This window comes from Gossypium arboreum, chromosome 11 (genome assembly GCF_025698485.1).
Source record: "Gossypium arboreum isolate Shixiya-1 chromosome 11, ASM2569848v2, whole genome shotgun sequence".
NCBI classification, from domain to species: domain Eukaryota; kingdom Viridiplantae; phylum Streptophyta; class Magnoliopsida; order Malvales; family Malvaceae; genus Gossypium; species Gossypium arboreum.
The window spans coordinates 75,543,957-75,555,664 of NC_069080.1; positions in this window are offsets into that span (position 1 = coordinate 75,543,957).

Sequence of the window (11,708 nt, forward strand, 5' to 3'; positions counted from 1 at the left end):
TGACAAGGAGTTTAAATGGTCATATGGCCACCCTTTAGCTTGAATACACAATGGTCATGCACATTTTATACTACATCAAGCAATTCAATACAATTTATTCGAGCATCAAGGAAAAGCTAAGGCCTTCAATAGGCTACCCAAGGCCGAATATTCATGTACATGTTGAGGCCAATTATGCACTTAATACCTCACAAAAACGGCATGCATTTTACTAGTTAATGCTTTGCATATTGTAGCTCAAAACTTATAATATAGCATCAAGCACTCATATGTGTGCTAGGCCAATGTGCTTGCAATTTCACAATTATTCTTCAACATCTTCTTCTTTAAACAAACATATTCATCACTTCCTTCATAACCAAAACATCATGTGCAAACATATATATACATATATGAGCATGGCCAAATTTCAAGGTGTCCATAGCCATCCAAAACACAAATTTTAACTAACATGCAAGAAGCATGAATCATGCTCATGAATGCATCATGGCGAATATGACAATCATGCCCTTTTAACTTCAATCATGGTTGAACAAAAGAAAACTCAAAATCTTACTCAAGAGTAGACAATCCATCATTGCATGCATCATCATCAAGCTTCACACTTAGCATGCAATGGCTTTATCACCATAACAACTTTGGCCAAATACCATTTCCATGGCATAACAAAGATTTGAGCCATGGCTAACATGCACATCAAGTTAGCAACCAAAACATGCATGAAACTCCCAACACAACCTCATACATACCTTAATCTTGATGCAAATTAGCCAAATCTCCTTCTAGATCTCTTCTAAACCAAGCATGAAGCAAAAATCCTCCCCCTTTTTCCTTAGTATTTTCGGCCAAGAAGTGAAAATGGATGGACAAAAATTTCTCCTCTCTTTTCCTCTACTCACGGCAACAAAGGGCATCCAAGCTCATCTTTCTCTTTTTTTTTTCATTTTTTATGCTTATTTTATTATAATACTTCCTACATAACTCACTAGCCAAACATGTTGGAAACATGTTTTCCCTTATAATTTGTCATGGCCGCCATCCACCTTAGGAAATGGGATAATTGACATGCAACTCCATTTATTTCACTTCATGCATTATTAGGCCACTTAAAAATACACCTATCACATTTTCAAGTCCTAGCACATGGGTCCTTTCTTATAAATTTGCACCTAATTAATAAAAATCAAGACACGAAATATTTAGCATACAAATTCCACATACAATAAGCACAGAATATAACACCTAATTATTCTTGTGACTCGGTTTAGTGGTCCCGAAACCACTCTCCGACTAGGGTCACATTAGGGTGTCACAACTCTCCCCACTTAAGAGATTTTCGTCCCGAAAATCTTACCGTAAATAGGTTTGGATATCGCTCTCTCATAGAGTTCTCGGTCTCCCAAGTAGCTTCTTCTATCCCGTGCTTGAGCCATAACACTTTCACTAGCGTAACCCGCTTGTTTCGCAACTCTTTCACTTCTCGTGATAGGATACTGAATCGGTTCTTCCTCATAACTCATATTAGCTTGGATTTCAATTTCGATGGGCTAATCACTTGTGATGGATCGGATCTATAGCGTCAAGCATCAAACATGAAAGACATCGTGAACCTTTTGAGTTCGGGGGCAAAATCAAACGATATGCCACCGGACCGACTCGCTCGGATATCTCATATGGCCCAATGAACCTCGGGCTCACTTGCCCTTACGGCCGAATCGAGTATCTTTTTCCAAGGCGATACCTTGAGAAACACTTTATCACCCACTTGATACTCGATATCCTTACGCTTCAGATCCGCGTGTGACTTCGACGATCGGAGGCTATCTTCGACTTTCACGGATTACTTTCACTTTCATTCAGCATCTCTAACCAAATCCACCGAAAATCTTGCTTTCACCAAGCTCACCAAAACAATGGTGTACGGCATTTACGACCGTACAAAGCCTCGTAGGTGCCATCTTAATACTTGATTGAAAGTCGTTGTTGTAAGTGAATTCAATCAACGGCAAATACCGTTCCCATGAACCACTAAACTCGAGGACGCAACATCTCAACATATCCTCAAGTATCCGAATTATCCGCCGGATTGACCATCGGTTTGGGGTGAAAGGACGTCTGAAATGCAACTTGGTACCCAAAGCTTCTTGCAACTTTTTCCAAAATCGCGAGGTAAATCTCGGATCTCTATCCGACACGATGGAAATAGGCACCCCGTGTAATCTCACAATCTGAGAAACGTACAATTCGGCTAGTTTGTCCATTGAAAAATCCGTACGTCGGGGGACAAAGTGGGCCGACTTAGTCAATCTATCTACCACGACCCAAACCGCATCCTTCTTACTTGCTGACAATGGCAGTCCGGATACAAAGTCCATTGTGACTCGATCCCATTTCCACTCGGGTATCGTGATTGGTCAAGTAATCTCAAGGCACCGATGTTCCGCTTTCACTTGTTGACATATTAAACATCTCGAAACAAAGTCGAGATGTCTCGCTTCATACCATGCCACCAAAACCGACGTTTCAAATCATTGTACATCTTCGTACTCCCCGGGTGGATTGCCATTCGGCTACAATGGGCTTCATTCAGAATTATCGAAATGAGTTCCGAATTCTTTGGAACACACAGACGACTTTTGAACCTCAAACAATCGTCATCATCGATTTGAAATTCGAGTCCTTGTTCGAACACACTCACCGCTTTTGCGCCCAACTCGTCGTCGACTTTACGAGCTTCTCGAATTTGATGTATCAATAGTGGTTTGGCTTTCAATTCAGCTACTAACACACTATCGGATCGGACGCATAAGTGCACGCTCATCGCTCAGAAAGCGAATAATGATTTACGACTCAAGGCATCCGCAACCACATTCGCCTTTCCCGGTGATAGTCAATGACCAGCTCGTAATCCTTTAACACTCGAGCCAATGTCTTTGTCGCAGATTTAAGTCTCTTTGGGTCATCAAATATTTGAGACTTTTGTGATCCGAGTACACATGGCACCTTTCACCAAATAAGTAATGTCGCCAAATCTTTAAAGCGAACACGATGGCGCCAATTCGAGATCATGAGTCGGATAATTTTTCTCATGTGGCTTTAATTGCCTCGACGCATAGGCCACAACTCGACCTTCTTGCATCAATACACAACCTAACCCAAGTAGGGAGGCGTCGCTATAGATGACAAACTCTTTGCTGGACTCGGGTTGCACTAGAATTGGGGCTTCACTCAAATAAGTTTTCATTGATCGAAACTTTTTGACATTTCTCCGTCCATTCAAACTTAACATCCTTTTGGAGTAGCTTCATCATCGGCGTGGCTATCGTTGAGAAACCTTTTACAAATCGTCGGTAATAACCTAAGCCCCAAAAGCTCCAAACCTCAAGAATATTTCTGAGGCTTCCAATTAAGTATGGCTGAAATTTTATTCGAATTCGACTCGAATACCCGATCTGATACCACATGACCCAAGAAGCTAACCTCTCTAACCGTAACTCACACTTGTGAACTTAGCATATAATTGCTTATCCCGTAAAATTTGCAAAGACTAACCGCAGTGTTCAAAGATGTTCGGTCTCATTTCTTGAATAGACCAAGATGTCATCAATGAACACGACTACGAATCGATCCAAATATGGTCTCAAGATCCGATTCATTAAATCCATAAATACCGTAGGGCATTAGTGAGCCCAAACGGCATCACTAGGAACTCATAATGACCATATCTCGCTCAAGGCGGTCTTGGGTACGTCCAATCTCGGATTCGCAATTGATAATAGCCCGATCTCAAATCTATTTTCGAGAACACCGAGGCTCCTTGAGTTGATCGAACAAGTCATCGATACGTGGTAACGGATATTTGTTCTTTATCGTCACTTTATTAAGTCGGCGATAGTCGATGCACACCGCATGGTTCCATCCTTCTTTTCACGAACAATCTTGGCGCACCCAAAGGCGAGAAACTCGGCGAGCAAAACCTCTATCCACCAATTCTTGCAATCGAGCTTTCAACTCCTTTAATTCCGTTGGTGCCATACGATCACGGAGCTATCGAAATTGGAGTGGTACCGGTACCAATTCGATGCCAAATTCTATTTCTCGAGCAGTGGTAAACCCGCAATTCTTGGGAAAACATCCGGTATTCACAAACCACGACACAGATTCGGGTTTCTTTTACGATTCCTTGTCATCGAAAGCACGTCGCAAGGTACGCTTCGCACCTTTTCTTACATATTTACGGGCCAACATCGGCGATATTACGGTGGCAACCCTTTAAGTCCGTAGACTCAACCCGAATTATCTTGTTATTCGCGCTCCTCAAATCGATAGTCTTGCTCTTGCAATTTACAACCGCATCGTGCATGGTCAACCAATCCAAACCAAGAATAACGTCGAACTCATCGAGCGGCAAAAGCATCAAGTCCGCTGGAAAACAAGAACCTCGGAACACTAGGGGACTTTTCTTGCACACTTTGTTGACAAGCACGTAATGACCCAAGGGTTTGACACCGAATTACAAACTCGAGAGACTCAATAGGCAAAGTCTTCTTTGGATGCTAAGGTTTCACATATATATGAATGAGTAGAACCGGGGTCAATCAAAGCAATCACATTTGTATTGAAAAGAGTGAAAGTACCGTAATGACATCCGGAGGCGGCATCCTCGGCGTGCGCGTATGGCATAAGTCCTAGCAGAGCACGAGCCTCGGATCCGATGGTAGCATCTCTAGATCCTCTCGACCGCCAACGACATTGCCCATATTTCTAGGTGGCCTACCTCGAGCGATGGTAGCACCCGGGTTTCCACTCGACTTACATTCTGCTCATGCATCCTCGGTCAATCCTTCATAAAGTGGTCGGCCGATCCACACTTATAGCGAGGCGATCACGAAACCAACAGCTCCACGAATGCCATTTGCCACAATGTAGACACTCCGCCTCTCTCGTGATCATTTCCACCATCAGCGATCAAGTGACTCGTGTGGTCACGGGTCGATCGCGTCCTCGTCTAGAAAAGCCCAAACGCCTCTAGACCGGCTCACATCATCTCGAAATCTCTTGATGCTGTTGAAGAGACCTTCCCGAGGACCTCTTTCGAATTCTCTGGTTCCCACATCAACTTTTGTTTCTCCTTTCTAAGCTCTTGACTTTACAAGCTCGCTCAACAAGTACTACGAACTCTCGTATTTCGAGAATGCCAACGAACATCCTTATATCATCATTTAGCCCATCCTCGGCGTTTACATAATAGCTTGGACGAAATGCATTCTCGCGTGATCGGCTAAGCCTCACAAATTTTCGTTCGTGAGTCGATGGCGACATAGAACCTTGCTTAAGATCAAGAAATTCCTTCGCTTTTGGTCGATGAATCTCGATGATATATTTTTTCTGAACTCGGTTTGAAAGAATTCCCAAGTCACTTGCTCTCTAGGTACCACGAAGTCGAGTACTCCACCAATAGTAGGCGGACTCACGTAGTAAGGAGATGGTACACTTTAAGCACTCATCGGTGTACAAGATAGCTCATCGAGCACCGGATAGTGTTATCCAACCAAAATTCAGCTCGCTTCGGCATCATCATCATCCGTAGCCTTAAATTCAATGGCCCCATGTTTTGAATCCTATCGATTGGGGCTTACTTGACCTTATTTGGTCGATCACCGGAGGTATTGTAGGTGCGGGGTTGCATTTGTCGGGAATGGAGGTTGTGGAACAATTGTGTTAGTTCAAATGTATTGATTAAACCATTCGTTCATCACACTATAAAAGGCTTGCCTAGCCTCATCATTTGGATTGTTGGCCATAGGTTGAGAGTCCGCCCGCTGTCCCTTCTTGCGCGGAGCAGCGCCACACTCTCCACATCATCAGCTATCGCTCGGTTGGGATCGGGATCCATTGCTATAAACAAACACAAAGTCAAATTGTAAGAAATCACCACACTATCGATTCATCATTTAATGGCATGTATAGCTAGACCCCAAACACATCACGGTAGTCCTAGAATCGACTAAACCGTGGCTCTGATACCAATAAAATTGTAACACCCGAACCCGAGACCATCGCCGTGTTATGGACACGAGGGTTAACAAGCCAAGTTCACATGTTTTGCCACCAATTTGACATTTCCAGTCAGGCTGGAAAACTGCGTCACCGTCGCCTTAAAAATCATATCTCGAGTTTCAAAACTCAGAAACTGGTTTCGTAAATTTTCCCTGAATTTAGACTCATATATCCATCCATGGATTTATTTCTAGAATTTTTTGTTGGGCCAATTGGTACAGTTTATTAGTTAAAGTCGCCCATGTTACAGGGATCGACTGCTCTGACCTTCGCGGGCTATAACTTGAATATCTCTCTGTACAGGGCTTTAATACTGGTGTCGTTTGTTTCTAATGAAACTAGACTCAAAATTAAATCTGTACATATAAGGCATGACTCCTAATTCTTTCTGGATAATTTATAGTAAATTTTTAAAGTTGCGACAGGGGACCCAGAAACCGTTCTGGCCCTGTCTCACAGTAGCTTTCATATCTCTTACCCTGTAACTCCTATGACCATTTCGTTTCTTCCATATGAAAATAGACTCATCAAGGTTCATTTACATAGCTTATTCACTATTTAATACCATTCCTACAAATTTTGGTGATTTTTCACATTCACGTCACTGCAGCTGGCAGCTTCTGTTTTAAGGTAGGTCTTACCTATTTTGTAGTCTCCATGAACCAACTAGTCTTGCCATACATAGGTTCATATATGATCATTTTAACCATACCAATGGCTGATCATGTGACCAACATTCCCATTTCAATCCATAATCACATCATGACACCATATATATACATACAAACCAAAAATAGTCTAAGTTCATGCTTCCTTTTACGAGCCATTTTCGCATGGCCGTATACATATACATCACCACATTTTTAAACCAACAAGGGTAGTCCTATACATGCCATTTCAAAGTTCAAACAAAATTTATACCAAAATAGAGGCGTTGATAGTGTGGATGACTTGACTTTATTGATCCCGAATCCGATTGCTATCGGCGAAATCTATAAAAGAGAGCCAAAGCAACGGGTAAGCATTTTTATGCTTAGTAAGTCTCAAGGAATATAATCAGCTTTAATTAAAGCAATACATTCACATAACCAAATGCATCATTCCATTAATACACATTCACATAGTCATTCTTACTTCACACTTCATCATTATATACTTTCACAAAGTATCGATCAATTCAATAGCTGAAATTGTTAGACGATTGAGCGAATGTTGCTCAAACATGTCGACTTTCCAATGCACATATAAACGTACCTTATTCTTTGGGCTTTTCGAGCGTACTAATTGAATTCATTACAGCAACCAACACTCACCTCCAGCCCAAGATTCTTGAATATAACCGGATATAACCACGTGCACAAATGCCTTGGTCTTAGCCGGATAGAATGACTTCATACGAATGCCTTGGTCTTAGCCGGATGTAGCCACTAGCACAATTGCCTTGGGTCTTAACCGGATATAATTTCCAGCATTAACGTCTTGGGCTTAGCCGGATATCATTCAATTTCTCATGCACACATACATCAATAATCATTGGACATACATATTTCATTTTCGTTACTAAGGCTCAAACACAATTATGATCACTAGCATAATCGCCTTCGGGACTTAGTCCGGGTATCATTCAAATACTCATACACACATAATCAATAATCAATACACATCCATACATCATTTCACATAATTCAAGTAGGGTCACTTCTTGAGGACTTACCTCGGATGTTGTCGAACGGCTTTTACGGCTATTCGATCACTTTCTCCTTCCCCTTGTCCAATTGTGGCTCTCTAAGCTCTTGAGCTAATTCAAACAAATTCAATTTATTAAAACCTCATTGTGCTAGCTTATGGCGAATATGACAAGGAGTTTAAATGGTCATATAGCCACCCTTTAGCTTGAATACACAATGGTCATGCACATTTTATACTACATCAAGCAATTCAATACAATTTATTCGAGCATCAAGGAAAAGCTAAGGCCTTCAATAGGCTACCCAAGGCGAATATTCATGTACATGTTGAGGCCAATTATGCACTTAATACCTCACAAAAGCGGCATGCATTTTACTAGTTAATGCTTTGCATATTGTAGCTCAAAACTTATAATATAGCATCAAGCACTCATATGTGTGCTAGGCGAATGTGCTTGCAATTTCACAATTATTCTTCAACATCTTCTTCTTTAAACAAACATATTCATCACTTCCTTCATAACCAAAACATCATGTGCAAACATATATATACATATATGAGCATGGCGAATTTCAAGGTGTCCATAGCCATCCAAAACACAAATTTTAACTAACATGCAAGAAGCATGAATCATGCTCATGAATGCATCATGGCCGAATATGACAATCATGCCCCTTTTTAACTTCAATCATGGTTGAACAAAAAGAAAACTCAAAATCTTACTCAAGAGTAGACAATCCATCATTGCATGCATCATCATCAAGCTTCACACTTAGCATGCAATGGCTTTATCACCATAACAACTTTGGCCAAATACCATTTCCATGGCATAACAAAGATTTGAGCCATGGCTAACATGCACATCAAGTTAGCAACCAAAACATGCATGAAACTCCCAACACAACCTCATACATACCTTAATCTTGATGCAATTTAGCCAAATCTCCTTCTAGATCTCTTCTAAACCAAGCATGAAGCAAAAATCCTCCCCCTTTTTCCTTAGTATTTTCGGCCAAGAAGTGAAAATGGATGGACAATAATTTCTCCTCTCTTTTCCTCTACTCACGGCAACAAGGGGCATCCAAGCTCATCTTTCTCTTTTTTTTTTCATTTTTTTATGCTTATTTTTATTATAATACTTCCTACATAACTCACTAGCCAAACATGTTGGAAACATGTTTTCCCTTGCCCATAATTTGTCATGGCCGGCCATCCACCTTAGGAAATGGGATAATTGACATGCAACTCCATTTATTTCACTTCATGCATTATTAGGCCACTTAAAAATACACCTATCACATTTTCAAGTCCTAGCACATGGGTCCTTTCTTATAAATTTGCACCTAATTAATAAAAATCAAGACACGAAATATTTACGCATACAAATTCCACATACAATAAGCATAGAATATAACACCTAATTATTCTTGTGACTCGGTTTCGTGGTCCCGAAACCACTCTCCGACTAGGGTCACATTAGGGGTGTCACAACCATACTGAGTCCATTAAGCCAGTCGGTGAGGGTAAAGAAACTGTTCAGAGATGCTCCTTTAGAGGTGCATGGGGTTATCTTTTTGGCCGATTTGATAGAACTTCCTTTTGGAGAATTTGATTTAATACTGGGAATAGACTGACTGGTTAAACATTGAGTGAGCTTGGATTGTGCTACTAAACGGATGGTACTAAGAACTGTGGAGGACGACGAGATAGTTGTAGTTGGGGAAAGTTGGAACTACTTGTCAAATATGATTTTAGCATTAAGGGCCGAAAAGTTGGTTAGTAAGGGATGTGAGGCATTTCTGGCCTACATTAGTGTCTTAGATTCTGGGGTTTCTTCTGTTAAAGATATCAGAATGGTTAAAGACTTTTCAGATGTCTTTTCTGATGAGCTACTTGTGTTACCTCCAAATCGTGAAGTTGAGTTTGGGATTGAACTCCTACCTGGTACAGCTTCTGTGTCTATCACCCTTTATAGAATGGCACCGAATGAGCTTGTGGAGCTTAAAGCACAGATTCAAGAGTTGTTAGATCGTGGGTTCATTCGCCTTAGTGTGTCTCCGTGGGGAGTACTAGTTTTGTTTGTGAAAAAGGATGGATCTATGCGTATGTGCATTGATTACCTGCAATTGAATAAACTGACCATTAAGAATAAGTACCCCTACCGAGGATAGATGATTTGTTCGACCAGTTTCAAGGAGCTTTAGTTTTCTCTAAGATTGATCTCCAATCTGGGTACCATCAACTGAGGGTCAAAGAGGATGATGTATAGAAGACAATGTTTAGGACTCGTTGTGGTCATTATGACTTCCTAGGGATGCCATTTGGACTGATAAATGCACCAACAGCTTTTATGGATCTGATGAACCGAGTGTTCCAGCCCTATCTGGATCAGTTCGTAGTGGTTTTTATTGATGGCATTCTAGTGTATTTGAGAACTGAAGACGTGTAACACCCCGTACCCGAGACCGTTTCCGGAGTCGAACACGAGGTGTTAACGGACTTAATTCATTAATTAAACAGCTCATACAATTCATTTTAAAAATTTCCAGACAAGCTGGCTAACTGCATCACAGTCGCTTTAAAAATCATATCTCGAGTTACGAAACTCGAAATCCAATTCCGTAAATTTTTCCTGAAACTAGACTCATATATATATCTACTAATTTTTTCTAGAATTTTGGTTGGGCCAATTAGTACAGTTTATTAGTTAAAGTCTCCCTGTTTCAGGGTTCAACTACTCTGACCTTAGTGTATTACGAATCAGATATCTCCCTGTACAGAGCTTCAATGACTATGCCGTTTATCTCTAATAAAACTAGACTCAATAAGGAATCTGTACATATAAAGCATGACTTCTAATTATCTTTGTAAAATTTATGGTGAATTTCCAAAGTCAGAAAAGGGGATCCAGAAATCGCTCTGGCCCTGTTCCACAAAAATTTAAACATCTCATAAAATATAACTCATATACCTGTTTCGCTTATTCCATATGAAAATAGACTCATCAAGCTTCGATTCCATAACTTATTCATTATTTAATTCCATTTCTACTATTTTTAGTGATTTTTCAAACTCACGTCACTGCTGCTGTCTGAATCTATTTTATGGTAAATTTTACCTATTTCATGGTTTCCATGGATTAGCTAGCAATTTGACATACATAATACCAAATATGATCATGATTAGCCATTCCAATGGCTAATCATTACCAAGCATTTCTATTTCCATACCACTCAATAACCATATCATAAGACCATATATACAAAATGATTATAATGCTATACATGCCATACACAAAATATACAAGCCATTATGCCAAGATGGTATACGGATAGTGTGAGCGTGCCTCAGACCGTTTCGATTTCGAGCTGGCTTGTCAACACTACAAGGAATGAAAAGGAGGAGTAAGCATAAATGCTTAGTAAGCTCACATGCAAATAGCAAGTAACATAACCATATAACCAAACATAAAACATCATTTGCATAATCATCACCAAGACATTCATATCACCTTTTCATTTATCCTCTTACCATATTGTTGTTATATCGAGTTTTCAACCCGAGGGTTAAGTACATACCTGTTCAAAGTATCCATTTCACAACACTTACCAATCGTCCCTTTCATCTTGAGTATTCCTCCATTTGAGTAGAACTTTACCCGTTGAACACATCGAATATAATTCGGATACATGGATAACTTGCACATAAGTGCCACATATGTAGCCAAGCTACCATGTAACCCGCCCATAAGTGAACTCGGACTCAACTCAACGAGCTCGGGCGTTCGCATCCATAAGTGAACTCGGACTCAACTCAACGAGTTCGGATGCCTAGTTACATCTCACGAACTCGGACTCAACTCAACGAGTTCGGACGCTCGCATCCATAAGTGAACTCGGACTCAACTCAACGAGTTCGGATGCCCAAATATCCCAAAGACATGTCACTTGTATCCTAAT